Below are 17281 nucleotides of genomic sequence, written 5' to 3'. Positions count from 1 at the left end.
AGTGGAAAATCATCTATTGAGCTCTAGGTATACATACATACACACAAGCAATACAATGACACTAAATGTAAATTTTAATTTCATTGCAATTTTCTAATGCAGTGTTTTCTAACACAGAGACCAAAATACACGCAGGGACAATTAGAACAGCTTTCTTTGTCCATAATGAGAGATTTATATTCTCTTTTCTCCTCACCATTTTTTTCTTTTCTTTTTTCTTTTTAAACTTTATTCTTGTGGTTCATTTTGGCTTTGTTTTTCAGTGGTGGCTTCCAAACATTCCGAATTTCTAGGGTGTATCTTGCTTGGGTTGTGGCTGATATCATGGACTCTGTTCATTCACTCAACCAGGCCTCAACAGAAGGACTAGGAGGATGAACCCTCAAAAGGGGAAAAGAACCAGAGACAATGTCCTCTGCCACAGAATAAATGGATACGGATATAAAAAAGATGTCAAATATAAACTTCAGATTAGCAATCATAAACTCAATAGGTAGGCTTGAAAAGAGCAATATGACAATATAAAAACTCTAAGAGCAAAAATGAGATCAATTTAGGCCAAATTTTAAAATGTTATGAATGAGAGCAGTCTAAACTGGATACTCTAACAGCTAGGGTAAATAAGGCAGGAGAGAGAATCAGTGATCTAGAAGATAAGCTGATGCAAAGGAAAGAAAGTGAGGGAAACACAGATAGATAGCAATTAGCCCATGATAGAAGGCTTGGAGAGATTAATAATGCCATGAAACATTCCAATGTCAGAATTATTGGAATCCCCGAGGAGGTGAAAAGAGGGGTGGGGGGCAACTAGAAAGTATATTTGAACAAATTATAGCTGAGAATGTCCATAATCTAGGGAATCAAACAAGCATTCATGTCCAAGAGGCAGATAGGACCCTTACCAAAATCAGTAAAAATAGATCAACATCCCAATACATATTAGCAAAGCCTGCAAATCTTAGAGCCAAAGAAGCTATCCTGAAAGTAGCTCAGGGGAAGGGATTTTTGTGTATCATCAGAAAAGTGTCAGAATAACATCAGACCTATCCACTGAGACCTGACAAGCCAGAGAGGGCTGGCAAGACATATCCAGTGTACTAAATGAGGAGAACATAGAGCCAACAATACTTTATCCAGCAAAGCTCTCATTCAGAACAGACAGAGAGAAAAAGAGCTTCCAGGACTGGAAGAAACTGAGGATATGGGACCCACAATAAATATTAAGGGAGATTCTATAAAAGATGTAAGACCCCAAGGGTAATATATATCAGAATTTAACAGAGATCATCTATAGAAACAGGGTCTTTGCAGGCAATATCATGGCACAAAATTTATATCTTTCAAAATAGGTATTTTCAATGTGAATGGGCTGAATGCTCGTATCAAGAGACACAGGGTGTCAGATTGGATAAAAAAGCAGGAACAACCATCCATATGCTGTCTACAAAAGACTTATTTTTAACCTAAAGACACTTCCAGATTGAAAGTGAGTGGATTCATAACAATGAATCTCAAAAGTAAGCTACAGTAGCAATTCCCATATCAGACAAATTAGATTTTAAACCAAAGACTGTAGGAAGAGATGTAGAGGGACACTATATCATACTTAAAGAGTTTATCCAATGAGATCTAACAAATGTAAATATTGCTGCCCATACATGGGAGCAGATAATTATATAAACCAATTAATAACCAAAATAAAGAAACATATTCATAATAATACATTAATCATAGGAGACCTAAAGACTCCACTCTCAGCAATAGACAGATCATCTCAAAGATCAACAAAGAAACAAGAGCTTTGAATGACACATTAGACAAGATGGAATTCTTAGATATATAAAGACCATTCCATCCTAAAACAACAGAACACTCATTCTTCTCGAGTTCACACAGAACTTTCAGTAGAATACACCACATACAGGATCACAAATCAGGTCTCAACCAATACCAAAAGACTGAGATTATTTCCTGCATATTTTCAGACCACAATGTTTTGAAACTAGAACCCAAACACAAGAAGAAATTTGGAGGAGCTCAAACACTTGGAGGTTAAAGAATGTCCTGCTAAAGAATACAATTATCAAATGGTTTCACTCATATGTGGAACATAAGGAATAGTGTGTAGGATCACAGGGGAAGGCAGGGAAAACTGAATAGGAAGAAATCACAAAGGTAAACAATTCATGAAAGACTCTGGACTCTAGGAAACAAACTGAGGATCACAGAAGGGAGGGGGAAGAGGGATGGGATAGCTGGGTGATGGGTATTAAGGAGAGCACATGTGGTGATGGGCACTGGGTGTTATAATAAATTAATGAATTGTTGAACACTACATCAAAACCCATGATGCATTATATGTCAGATAATTGAATATAATTTAAAAAAAAAAGAATGACTGTATCAACCAGGAAACTAAAGAAGAACTAAAATGATTCATGCAATCCACTGGAAATGAAAACACATTGGTTCAAAACCTATGAGATACTGCAAAGTTGGTCCTAAGAGGGAAGGACATAGTCATCAAAGCCTCTCTCAAAAAAAAAAAAAAAATTAGAAAAATCCCAAGTGCACAAACTAACATTTTGCCTATAAGAGCTGGACAAAGAACAGCAATTGAAGCCTAAAACAAGTAGGAGAAGACAAATAATTAAGATTAGAGCAGAAATCAATGGGCAAGAAACTAGAAGAACAGAACAGTTTAACAAAACCAGAATCTGCTTCTTTGAAAGAATTAGCAAGGTCAAGAAACTTCTGGACAGACTTATCCAAAAGAAAAGATAAAGGACCTAAATCAATAAAATCATGAATGAAAGGAGAGATCACAACTAATGCCAATAAAATAGAGAGGATTGTTAGAAATTATTACCAGCATCTATATGCCAACAGACTAGGAAATCTGGAAGAAATGGATGCATTCCTGGAAAATTATAAGCTATAAAGACTGATACAAGAATAAATAGATAATCTGAACAGATCGATAGATAACAAGAAAATTTAAAAAGTAATCAAAAACGTCCCAAAAAATAAGAGTCAGGGTCAGACAGCATCCCAGGGGAATTCTGCCAAACATTTAAAGATGAAATCATACCTATTGTACTGAAGCTGTTTCAAAAAATAGAAACAGAAGGAAAACATTCAAACTCATTCTATGAAACCAGCATTACCTTGATTCAAAAACCAACAAACAGCCTATCGAAAAGGAGAATTACAGAGCAATATCACTGATGAACACAAATGCCAAAATACTCAACAAGATCCTATCCAATAATATCCAGCAGTACACTAACAGGATTATTCACTACAACCAGGTGGGACTTATTCCTTGGCTGTAATGGTGGTTCAACACTCACAATCAATCAACGTGATAGAGGACATTAACAGAAGAAGAGACAAGAACCATATTATCGTCTTAGTGGATGCAGATAAAAAAAAAAAAACATTTGACAAAATACAGAATCTTTTCTTAATTAAAACTCTTCAAAGTATAAGGATAGAGGGAACAAATCTCAGCATCATAAAAACCATCTATGAAAAATAAGCAGTGAATATCATTCACAATGGAGAAAAACAGTGCTTTTCCTTTAAAGTGAGGAACACAACAAGATGCCCATTCTCACTACTATTATTCAACATAGAACTAGAAGTCCTAGCCTCAGTAATCAAACAACAAAAAGAAACAAAATGCAATCAAATTGGTAAAGAAGAAGTCAAACTCTCTCTCTTCACAGTTGACATGATACTTTATATGGACAACCCAAAAGACTTCACCCCCAAATGGTAGAACTCATACAGCAATTCAGCAATGTGGAAGGACACAAAATCAATACACAGAAAACAGTTACTTTTCTAATAGACTGAATAAAAGAGAAATTAAAAAAATATATATATATATAAATATATATACCATTTACCAAAATTAACAAGATAGAAGATAACATGTGCTGGAGAGGATGTGGAGAAAGGGGAACCCTTTTACACTGTAGGTGGGTATGCAAGTTGGTGCAGCCATTTTGGAAAACAGTATGGAGAATCCTTAAGAAATTAAAAATAGAGCTTCCCTATGACCCTGCAATTGCACTAGTGGGTATTTACCCCAAAGACATAGATGTAGTGAAAAGAAGGACCATCTCTTACCCCAGTGTCTATAGCAGCAATGTCCAAAGTTGCCAAACTGTGGAAAGAGCCAATATGCCCTTCAACAGATGAATGGATAAAGAAGATATGGTCCATATATACCTCCATTGGAATGAAATATTATACTTCCATCAGAAAGGATGAATACCCATCTTTTGCATCAACATGGACAGGACTGGAGGAGATTATGCTGAATAAAATAAGTCAAGCAGAGAGAGCCAATTATCATATGGTTTCACTTACTTGTGGAGCATAAGGAGAAACACGGAGGACTTTGGAAGAAGGAAAGGAGAAGGGAGTTGGGGGAAATCAAAGGGGGAGATGAACCATTAGAGAGTGTGGACTCTGAGGAACAACTGTCAGTTTTGGAAGCGAGGTGATTGGGAGGTTGGGTAAGCCTGGTGATGGGTATTAAGGAGGGCACATATTGCATGGAGCATGGGGTGTGATGCATAAACAATGAATCTTGGAGAACTGGGAAAAAAATGAAGTCTAAATAAATAAATAAATAAATAAATAAATTTATTTTTGGTAGAATTCTTCTGGGAATCAATATGGCCCTGGACTCTTGTTTTTTGGGAATTTTTTGTTTGTTTGTTTGTTCGTTTGACAGAGAGAGAGAGAGAGAACACAAGTAGGGAGAGTGGGCGAGAAAGAAGCAGGCTTCCCACCAAGCAGAGAGTCCAATGTGGGACTGGAGCACCAGGACCCCAGGATCATGACCTGAGCTGAAGACAGATGCTCAACAACTGAGCCACCCAGGCTCGCCCTTTTGGGAGGTTTTTGATTACTCTTTCAATTTCCTTGTTGGATATTGGTCTGTTGAGATTGTCTATTTCTTCCCGTTTCAGCTTTGGTAGGTTATGTTTCTAGGAAGGCATCCATTTTTTTTTTTTTTTTACAGATTGCCTAGTTTGTTGGCATATAGCTGCTGATAATTTCTAACAATTGTCTCTATTTCCTTGGAATTTGTCAAGATCTCTCCCCTTTTATTCATGATTTCATTGATTTTGGTCTTTTCTTTTGGATAAGTCTGGCTCAAGGTTTACTGATTTTATTGTTTCAAGGAACCAACTTCTAGTTTTGTTGATTTGTTCTATTGTTCTAGCAGTTTCTATTTCTTTTATTTCTGCTCTTACCTTTATTATTTCTCTTCTGCTTGATTTAGACCTTATTTGCTGTTCTTTCTCCAGATACTATAGGTATAAGGTTAGCTTGTATATAACTATGTACTTCCCTCAAAGGACCACCTTTGCTGTATCTCTTAGGTTCTGAACCAACATGTGTTTTCATATCCATTGGTCTGCATGAATTTTTTTAAGTTCCTCTTTAATTTCCTGGTTGACTCATTCATTTATTAGCAGGATGCTTTTTTTTATAATTTTTTATTTTTTATAAACATATATTTTTATCCCCAGGGGTACAGGTCTGTGAATCACCAGGTTTACACACTTCACAGCACTCACCTTTTTATCCTCCAATGTTCATTTCTCCCAAATTTCTTCTTGTGATTAAGTTCCAGTTTCAAAGCATTGTGGTCTGGAAAATATGCAGGGAATCATCTCAATCTTTTGGTATGTGATGAGACCTGATTTGTGATACAGTACATGACCTATTCTGGAGAAAGTTTTATGTGCATTTGAGAAGAATGAGTATTCTGCTGTTTTAGGATGGACTATTCTGTATATGTATACAAAGTCAATCTGGCCCAATATGTCATTCAAAGCTCTTGTTTCTTTGCTGATTTTCTGCTGAGATGATCCATCTAATGCTGTGAGTGGAGTATTGAAATCTCCTACTATTAATGCATTATTATCAATATGATTCTTTATTTTCCTTATTAGTTGGGTTTTATAGTTGCTGCTCTCATGATGGTGGCATAGATATTTATAATTATTAGATTTTCTTGTTGGATAGACCATTTAAGTATGATATAGTGTCCCTCTACACTTCTTCTTACACTCCTTGGTTTAAAATCTGATTTGTCTGATATAAGAATTGCTACCCCAGATTTTTTTGAGGTCTGTTGCCATGAAAAATGGTTTTCCTTCCCCTCACTTTCAATCTGGAGGTGTCTTTAGGTTCAAAATGAGTCTCCTGTAGACAGCACATGGATGGTTCCTGCTTTTTTATCCAATCTGACACCCTGTGTCTGTTGACAGGAGCATTCAGCCCATTCACATTGAGAATAATTATAAAAAGATATGAATTTAGTTCTGCCATATTGCCTGTACAGACCCTGTTTCTATAGATGATCTCTGTTAAATTCTGGTCTATATTACCCTTGATGTCATTCTTCATCTATAGAACCCCCCTTAATATTTGTTGCAGGTCCCATATTCTTTCAGCTTCTGCCAATCCTGGAATCTCCTTATCTCTCTGTTCTAAATGAGAGTTTTTCTGGATAAAGTATTCTATGTTCTCCTCATTTAGTACACGGAATACGTCTTACTAGCCCTCTCTGGCTTGCCAGGTCTCAGTAGATAGGTCTGATATCATTCTGATGTTCCTCCTTCTGTATGGAGGAAACATACATCCTCCTTCTGTATAGGGGAAATATCTTCCCCCTAGGTGCTCTCAGGATAGCTTTCTTGACTTTAATATTTGCAAGCTTCACCATCATATGTCAGGGTGTTGATCTATTTTTATCAATTTTGGGAGGGATCCTTGCTGCCTTTGGACATGAATATGGGAAGTTCTCCACTATTATTTGCTCAAATTCTAGTCTTCTCTCTTTCTCTACCCCTTGGGGACCCTAATAATTCTGACACTGGAATGTGTCATGGTATCACTGATCTCTCCAAGTCTATTTTCATGCATTACTACCTGCCTATCCCTATCTATCTCACCTTCCTTACTTTCTATCAGCTTATCTTGTAGATTATTAACTTGTTTTCCTGCCTCACTTACCCTGGCTGTTTGAGTATCTAGTTTAGATATCACCTCATTCATAACATTTTAAAGTTCAGCCTTATTCAATATTTTGTGGCCTTAGAGATTCTATACTATCACTAATGATTTTTTGAAGTCTAGCTATTGACCTCATGATTGCTCTCCTGAAGTCTATCTCTGACATGTTGCTTATATCCATATCCATTACTTCTATGACACACGTGTTCTCTGGTTCTTTTATTTCTTGGGAATTCCTACTCCTAGACATTCTGTTGAGGGATGGTTTAGTGAATTGACAGAGTTCAGAATATCAGCCACTAGGAAGTTAAATACACTTTAGAAAAAATCTGAAGTGGTAAAAAGCTACCACAGATAAGCCAGAAAGCCAAGGTGATTCTATATCAGCCACAGCAACTTCTTTCAAGATATGTCTCCAAAGGCAAAGGAAACAAAAGCGAAAATGAACTTTTGGGACTTCATCAAAATCAAAAGTTTCTGCACAGCAAAGGAAACAGTCAAAAAAACAAAGAGGCAACCCACAGAATGGGAGAAGATATTTGCAAATGACAGTACAGACAAAAGATTGATATCCAGGATCTATAATGAACTCCTCAAACTCAACACACAAAAAACAGACAATCATATCAAAAAATGGGCAGAAGATATGAACAGACACTTCTCCAATGAAGACATACAAATGGCTATCAGACACATGAAAAAATGTTCATCATCACTAGCCATCAGGGAGATTCAAATTAAAACCACATTGAGATATCACCTTACACCAGTTAGAATGGCCAAAATTAACAAGACGGTAAACAACATGTATTAGAGGGGATGTGGAGAAAGGGGAACCCTCTTCCACTGTTGGTGGGAATGCAAGTTGGTGCAGCCTCTTTGGAGAACAGTGTGAAGATTCCTCAAGAAATTAAAAATAGAACAAAAGACTCTACCCCCAAACTACTAGAACTCAAAAAACAATTCAGCAACGTGGCAGGATACAAAGTCAATGTACAGAAATCAGTGGCTTTCTTACACACTAATAATGAAAATACAGAAAAGGAAAGTAGAGAATCAATTCCATTTACTATAGCACCAAGAACCATAAGATACCTGGGAATAAAGATAACCAAAGAGGTAAAGGATCTGTACTCAAGGGACTATAGAACACTTATGAAAGAAATTGAAGAAGACACAAAAAGATGGAAGACCATTCCATGCTCTTGGATTGGAAGAATAAACACTGTTAAAATGTCTATACTGCCTAGAGAAATCTATACTTTTAATGCCATTCCTATCAAAATTCCACTGGTATTATTCAGAGAGCTGGAACAAATAATCCAAAAACTTGTATGGAATCAGAAGAGACCCCAAATCACTAAGGAAATGTTGAAAAAAAAATAAAACTGGAGGCATCATGCTACCTGATTTCAAGCTTTACTACAAAGCTGTGATCAACAAGACAGCATGGTACTGGCATAAAAACAGACACACAGACCAGTGTAACAGAGTAGAGAGCCCAGATATGGACCCTCAAGTCTATGGTAAAATAATCTTCAACGAAACAGGAAAAAACATACAGTGGAAAAAAGACAGTCTCTTCAATAAATGGTGCTGGGAAAACTGGGCAGCCATATGTAGAAGAATGAAACTCGACCATACTCTTACACCGTACATAAATAGAAACTCAATATGGATAAAAGACCTCAATGTGAGACAGGAATCCATCAGAATCCTAGAGGAGAACATAGGCAGTAATCTCTTTGATATCAGCCACAGCAACTTCTTTCAAGATATGTCTCCAAAGGCAAAGGAAACAAAAGCGAAAATGAACTTTTGGGACTTCATCAAAATCAAAAGTTTCTGCACAGCAAAGGAAACAGTCAAGAAAACAAAGAGGCAACCCACAGAATGGGAGAAGATATTTGCAAATGACAGTACAGACAAAAGGTTGATATCCAGGATCTATAATGATCTTCTTAAACTCAACACACACAAAACAGATAATCATATTAAAAAATGGACAGAAGATATGAGCAGACACTTCTCCAATAAAGACATACAAATGGCTATCATAACAGGAAAAAATGTTCATCATCACTAGCCATCAGGGAGATTCAATTTAAAACCACATTGAGATACCACCTTACACCAGTTAGAATGGCCAAAATGAGCAAGACAGGAAACAGCTTGTGTTGGAGGGGATGTGGAGAAAGGGGAACCCTCTTCCACTGTTGGTGGGAATGCAAGTTGGTGCAGCCTCTTTGGAGAACAGTGTGGAGATTCCTCAGGAAATTAAAAATAGAACTTCCCTATGACCCTGCCATTGCACTCCTGGGTATTTACCCCAAAGATACAGATGTAGTAAAAAGAAGGGCCATCTGTACCCCAATGTTAATAGCAGCAATGGCCACGGTCGCCAAACTATGGAAAGAACCAAGGTGTCCTTCAACGGACAAATGGATAAGGAAGATGTGGCTCATATACACTATGGAGTATTATGCCTCCATCAGAAAGGACGAATACCCAACTTTTGTAGCAACATGGACAGGATTGGAAGAGATTATGCTGAGTGAAATATGTCAAGGAGAGAGAGTCCATTGTCATATGGTTTCACTTATTTGTGGAGCATAACAAATAGCATGGAGGCCATGGGGAGATAGAGAGGAGAATGGAGTTGGGGGAAATTGAAAGGGGAGGGAACCATGAGAGACTATGGACTCTAAAAAACAATCTGAGGGGATTGAAGTGGTGGGGGGTGGGAGGTTGGGGTACCAGGTGGTGGGTATTATAGAGGGCACAGATTGCATGGAGCACTGGGTGTGGTGCAAAAATAATGAATACTGTTATGCTGAAAATAAATTAATTAATTTTTTAAAAATTAAAAAAAAACAATAAAACAGAAATAAAAAATAAAGAAAAAAGAAACAAAAGGAAGGTGGGGAAGAGATTATCGTCTCTCAGCATGGGCAAAGCTGGGTGGTCTTCCTGTTCTTGATTGATTTTTGGTCTCTGCATTAGAAGACACCATATCCCACAATTGCAAGGAAATCAGAATATATATATATATATTCTGATATATATATTTTTTCAAGATAAAATTGAATAGAGTGAGAAATGGGTTAATATGGAGCATAAATCTATAAAAAATATATGTTAAAAACATAAAAGTTAAGAAGAGACTTAAAAACAGGTTGGAAAATAAGAATCTATTTGAAATGCGAACAGATTTTTTTAAGAGAAAATAAAAAAAGAAACTAAAAAATAATGTAAAATTTAGCCTGAAGTATAAATGAGTCCTGAGGGAACCCTTGGATCTCACTCTTATTTTCCCCCAGCACTGGAGTTTTACAGTCCTATGGGAAATTAGCTTATCATTCACCTGCTCTTCCAATCTGTCTTCTGGGGGAGGGGTCTTCTGCTAGGCTTCTAATGCATCTTTGTCTGGGTGGGTTGTCCCACCTCTTATCAGGAGGATGGACTTTATATGAGCTGGTTGGCTGCTTGGCCTTTGTTCCTTGGCATCTTCTTCCTGTCTTTAGAGGGCCAGAGCAAATATGGCGATTCGGGATTCTCCAACCCAGAGCCACAATGTTTTGGTCTTCCTGAGCCAGGTCAATCAGTCTCTACTTCTGTGAGTAACAAACTCACAGACTTGCACAATTCATGCTTGCCACACCTCTCCCAGAATAATCACAGGGATGTGTCAGCATCTCTATGCTTTGTGACTTAGCATTTGCCAATAGTCATAGACTTACATATGCAACCTCTTCTGCTGCTCCTTGGTCATGCTGTGTGCTGTCACAGTGTGCCTTCAGTGGTCACAATGCCCTGAGAGTTGTTGTCCAGGTGTGGGCATGGACTCTTTGTGTGCCAAGCCACCAAATTCTGCAGCTCCTGCCAGCTGCACTTCTCCTGGTGGAGTTAGAAGAAGCCAGGAGTGTCTCTGTACCTTGTGACTCTGCAACAGTCAGTGCCCTTGGGCTCATGCATGCACCCTCTTCCACAGGTCATAGGTCATGCTGGGTATTGCCCCAGAGTCCCTTCATGGGCCACATTGCCCTGAGAATTGTCCCTGCCATGGGTGCAAGCTGCTTTGTATATCCACTAGGATGTTAGATGGCCCACACCTTCTAGTCCTTTTCAGGGTGGTCAGGCAGAGGGCGGTCACCATACCAGCTTGGCTCAGGGTTTATGGTGACCAGAACTGAAAGTCCTCTCTGAGCTTTTGAACATCATCAGTCTCCCTGCTCCACTGCTTGAGCACTCTATCCATTCAGGATCCCCCATTCTTTCTGAGTCTACTGGGATCCTGAGACCACAATAATACACCTAGGATACTGCCCTATTCACTTTTCTGCACTTTTCCAAAGAGAATTCCTCTCACTAAAGCAGATTTCCAAGAGTACTTTTCTTTTCTTTTTTTTTTTTTTTTTGCTCCGGTGTTATATAACTTTCTGATGGCCAGCTTATGGAGGCTCCCTCTCCCCTTCACTTATTTCTAAAGACTCAAGGTTTTGCACCTCCTACCTTGCAAAAAGTAGTCACTTTTATGCCTGTGGGATTCATATAAATCTTCTTACATCTCAGGTTGAATTTGTATGTGTTCAGGAAGTGGTGATGCAACATGGAGGCTTAAGTGGGTAGAAGAAGAATAAATGAAACAAGATGGGATTGGGAGGGAGACAAACCATAAGTGACTCTTAATCTCACAAAACAAACTGAGGGTTGCTGGGGGGAGGGGGTTTGGGAGAAGGGGGTGGGATTATGGACATTGGGGAGGGTATGTGATTTGGTGAGTGCTGTGAAGTGTGTAAACCTGGTGATTCACAGACCTGTACCCCTGGGGATAAAAATATATGTTTATAAAAAATAAAAAATTTAAAAAAACAGAATGGATTGATAGATACCCAGGTAAATTTGAGGGATCAGATGAAATGAAGTCCCCTACTCTGCCACCACCTTGCCCCTTAATCCCCATGTTCTAAATCTAGATAATCATACTACTACAAACTGGAGTCCAAGAGGATACTTAATAGGTAATAAGACAGAGATTAAAGTCCATCCTGCTAACAAAGCAAGCTAGATCTGCAGAGAAGCTTCTCCTATGATCTGGCATGAAGGAGGACTTATCTCTCTACTTCCCCAGACAAAGCCCCTACCAAGTCATTTGTCCCTCTGGAGGCTAGAATATATATTCCGCTCCTGCCTCATCATGTAGCATGAAAAGTAACTATAATTCCTCAGGTAATTACTCCATGATTTTTCAAAAGAACTTTACTGATCATATTCAACTCTGTATACCACATCCTTATATTTTCTTATTTGGAGCCGATATATTTCTATCGAAGGAGGATGGACTCTATGTTATCAAGACTGCCAACAGGTAAAATGCATTGTGCAGCTTGCCTAAGCAATTACAACATTATTTACCACAAAGCTACTCACATCTTTGTTTCAAAAAGACAGCCTTTTGCCTTAATCCCTGTCAAACTTAACAGGCCTGGGAGGAATCTAAATTGCTCAATTTTCTTAATCAGGCACTTAGTGAATTTAAAAGGCCATGCAGGTTCCTAGGCCTACTCATAGCAGGTATTGTAGAAGCTGTCTCCATTTTGACGGCCACTAGTATTGCCATAGCTGTCATCACCCATACTATCCAAACTGCCCAATGTGTTGATCAAGTTGCATATAATGTAACTCTAGAATTTTATCTACAATAGACAATCAAAAATTGTTGGGGAGACTCCAATTGATGGAAGCAGCAATAGAATACTTGGGAGAAAACCAAGAGGCCCTGGTTTTTGGTCAGATCTTAATTTTGATTGAGCCTATAAAGTCATTTGTGTAACCCCTTTACACTGGAACAGCACTTAATATGACTGGGAAATGATTAAAAAGTATCTTCAAGATTCCCTTAACAATGTAACTTTAGATATTCAAAACTTAAAGGAATAAATTTTAGCTTCTCCCACCACCATTAATGACTGGGGTATTCCCTCTGACAATCTACAATGGTTTAACTCAAAAAAACTGGTTTTCCTATAGTAAATGAAGACTTATCAGTCTGTTTTTTTTTTTTTTACTTATTTGTTATTCTTCTCATAGTCTGCAAAATTGGAGTGAAAGCACTTTTCCAAGCAGGAGAGACCCAGAGACTGTGCCTGGCATAAGTACAGCAAGACCTACTATTTACAAGGAATAGAAAAGGGAATTGTGGGAATTCATAATGTGGGAATTCATAATGCCAGCTAAATAAGATTTAATAAATATGTGCTTCTTTGGGTGAAAGTAATTGAAAAGCAAAGGAGGAATATGTGGAAAATTGGGCCTCCTGGGCCTCCTTTGCAATTTCTGGATTGAAATAGCTAGATTTTTGATGCAGCTCAATGCACTTATCTGGGGAATAGATGCTTAGGAAAAATATTTATCTTTGGTGGTCACATATTCCTTCCCTGCATATGCATCATGAGCATAGCTTGTTCTAATCACAGGATACTCCCTATGTCACTGTCTGGATTATTAAAGTTTCATAATCTTCTTTGTTTTTGGAATGCCTTTGATGTATTGATAATATTCACAATAAAACTGAAGGCATCTGGTCCCCATGATCTCTCCTTTCTCCTACTAAAGTGTGTGAAGTAATCTTTCCATTCACCATCTTGGTGTTTGCTGGCCAGACCCAACAACTAAAGGTAGAAAAGAAGACACATCAAAGAAGGTAAGAAGTATGGAAACATGGTTTAGGGAAGCAACATTGCAAGTGTTGTGGAGGGGAAGGAGCTGTTGTCAGAGAGAAGGGCAAGAGAAAGAGAAGAGTGTAGAGGGAACACACAAGGAAAACATTTCCTCAAAGTCATTGGCTTGGAAAACAAGAGGGGTTGAATTTCAAAATCCAAACAGCAGTTTGAACAGTTGAACTTGCAAACAGCAGGGCTTAAATCCTAACCTTTTAAAATTAAAAAAAAAAAAAAGTCAACAGACAGTTGGGTTAGAGCCTGAAGGGCACTGCACTGCTCTTGAGGAGAAGACAGGCCAACAACCTGGAATCAGAGATTAAAGAATAAGCAATCTGAAGAATGCCTGGGCATATAGTAGAGGGAAAATTCACTCTTCTTGGAGTATGACTTGAAAACAGCTTTAATGGAGATAACTCACTAGGAAAAAAGGAGCTGGCTGACACCATTGCCTTCCCCCATACCCCAGGATAAACACAGAGCCACCTGCAGGAAGTGCAAAGCCAAACTGTACCTACATTGGCTGTTTAAATAACATACACTAAGCCACACACACCTGCACTCTGGTGGGTCTACCCTTGTCAGTCTAGCTTGCCTCAGTCCCAAAGCAAAGGCCTCCTACCCCAAAAGACCAGGACAAACCCCTGACCATACCACATCAAACAACCCGAGTTTTCCAGGCCTCAGTTCTGGTGGGGCTGTTGTCAAGTTTCATTACACAGGAAGACCAGAGCCCACTTGGATAAAAGTTGCCCCATTCAGGTCAGGGAGCAAATATTACCCACACTAGGCAAGAGTAGGTCTGCAAACTATTGGCCTGAGGGATAAAAGCCAAAACACAACAACAGAGTTCATAGCACACACCACAGATATTCCCTGAAGTGCCAGACCCTGGACACTACATGACCTCTTGTTCATAAGGTCATTACATTCAAGGGCAGGAGACATAACTGAGTTTCAGTTATGAGGCCAGAGTTTCAGGGGGATTTTGTTTTAGGACATCCATTTTGCTCTAATGAATCAAATTAAAGAAAAATTCATTTTAAAAAAAATACACAAGCAACAAAAGAAAAAAATAGATTAGAATTCCCCAGAATTTGGGTGCCTGGTGGCTCAGTCAGTTAAATTGTCTGTCTTCTGTTCAGGTCATGATCTCAGGTTCCTGGGATTGAGTCCCGTGCTGGGCTCCTTGCTCAGTGGGGAGTCTGTTTCTTCCTCTCCCTCTGCCATCCCCCCCCCCACTCATGCTTTCTCACTCTAAAATAATAAAATCTTTCTAAAAACCTTCCTCAGGATGTAAAAATTATGTACTTCAAAAAATCCTATCAAGAAAGAAAAAAAAAGAGGGAACATTTGTAAATCATGTATCTGATAAGGGATTTATATGGAAAATTTATAGAATATTTGTAACTCAATAAGAAAAAGGAAACTATACGTGCATGAAATGACAGCACAGAAGGAAGGGGCACAGCATTGACTCCTCTTTCTCCCTTGCTGGACATGAGGTGTCTAAGAGGCACCCATTGCTGCTGTTCCTTCCACCATCATCACCACAACTGGTTGCTATCTCTGTGGCAAGGAGGAGGAGTAGAAGTTCAGTGACACAAGTACAAAAATTAAGGATAAAATATTTTATGAAACAAATCTTCAATCAAGTATAACATTTTGATGCTTGGCAAATAGATTCCTTGTGCCCTCACTATACCAGCAGCAACTGTAGATCATAACTAAAGAATTTCTGTAGTTTGAGCTTGCAACCTGGACAAAGAGATAAAGAAAATTCATTCAGTTATCTGACAATATAATTATCTTGCTATGGGCACAGAGTTTCCAGGTGTGGTTTCAAGACCTATTGGAGAATTCAGGAACAATGCTGGCTATTAATACCAACTATTGTGATGCAGTGTAGACTAACTAAAGATAATTTAGCTAGGACTGACATTTATGAATGAGCAAGAAGACTATCCTCCAGGAACTTCAACTTTGCAGTTAAATTTTAAATTTAATTTGACAGAGGACATGTATGCCCAGAACTCTATAGAGCTACTAACAACATCTGGCATCTGGTTTAAAAAACCTGAGAAAGAAGGAATTGATACCCAGTACTTTGCAGGACTTCTTATGCCCTCAGGAGTGATCCTCTGCAAAGAGGGCAAATGGTTATTTCACAGTGACTATGACTTTGGCTATTTAATCAAAATCCTGACAACCTCTAACTTCCCTGAAGAAGAACATGACTTATTTGAGATCCTTTGATTATTTTTTCCTGTCATTTAGATGTGAATTACTTCATGAAGTGCTACAAAAATTTCAAACCTGGTGATTCACAGACCTGTACCCCTGGGGACAAAAATATATGTTAATAAAAAAATAAAAAAAATTTTTAAAAATCAAATAAAATCTTTTAAAGATTTAAAAAAAAAAAGTGGTTTAAAAGAAGTTGCTGAACAGGGCACCTGGGTGGCTCAGTGGGTTAAGCCGCTGCCTTCGGCTCAGGTCATGATCTCAGAGTCCTGGGATCGAGTCCCGCATCGGGCTCTCTGCTCAGCAGGGAACCTGCTTCCTCCTCTCTCTCTCTGCCTGCCTCTCTGCCTACTTGTGATCTCTCTCTGTCAAATAAATAAAAAATCTTAAAAAAAAAAAAAGAAGTTGCTGAACAGTTAGAGCTGGAGCCGATAGGACCACATCACGCAGGATCTGATTCATTGCTCACAAGAATGGCTTTTTTCAACATGAGAGAAGTATTAAAACATCAGTGGCTTTTTCTCAGTTGGTTGTTACATTGAGAACATTAAAAATCTTATGATAAAAAAGAAGAAAAATATAACTAAAAATAAGCAAATTATCTGAATAGACATTTCTCCAAAGAAGAAATACAAATAATTTTTAAGAGCAAGAAGATACTCAACATCATTAGTCACTGCATTAGGGAAATGTAAATCAAAAACCACAATGAGAAACTACTTTATATCTACAAGGATGGCTATAATAAAAATGCTAAATAATAACAACTGTTAGTGAAGATGTAGAGAAACTGGAACACTCACTCTTTTTGGTCAACAAAACCAAAAGACACCTTCCTGATGGGAACGAAAAACAGTTCAGGCTCTTTGGAAAACAGCCTGGCATTTCCTTAAAATGTTAAGCAGTAGGTTACCATATGACTTTCCTAAGTGTTTACTCAAGAGAAATGAGAACATTATGTCTACATAAATATCTATATGTGAATGCTTATAGCAATGCTATTTCCAATAGCCAAAAAGTAGAAACAATACAAGTGTCCATCAATTGTTGAATAAAAAGAAATGGATGGATATTTCTTTAGAAATAAAATTAAGTAGTGATACATGCTATAAAATGATGAATCTTGAAAAATATTTTGCTAAGTGAAAGAAGCCAGACACAAAATACCACATATTTTATGATTCACCTATATAAAATGATTAGAATAAGTGAATCTATAGACACAGAAAATAGATTTGTGGTTGTCTATTGCTTTGATTCCTGCTGAGAAA

The 17281-nt window shown here is 38.0% G+C and overlaps 1 pseudogene across 1 annotated transcript; it reads left to right on the top strand.

The window, feature by feature from the left end:
• Positions 1-15701: 15701 nt before the first annotated feature.
• Positions 15702-16552, top strand: LOC309855915 (CCR4-NOT transcription complex subunit 7 pseudogene; annotated as a pseudogene). Its single transcript has 2 exons — positions 15702-16100; positions 16416-16552. The product of its transcript is annotated as a CCR4-NOT transcription complex subunit 7 pseudogene (transcript).
• Positions 16553-17281: the final 729 nt, after the last annotated feature.

This window comes from Mustela nivalis, assembly GCF_964662115.1.
Source record: "Mustela nivalis genome assembly, chromosome: X".
In the NCBI taxonomy this organism is placed as follows: Eukaryota; Metazoa; Chordata; class Mammalia; order Carnivora; family Mustelidae; genus Mustela; species Mustela nivalis.
Note: the sequence above shows the minus strand (reverse complement) of the source record. Positions and strands in the feature narration are given on the sequence as shown.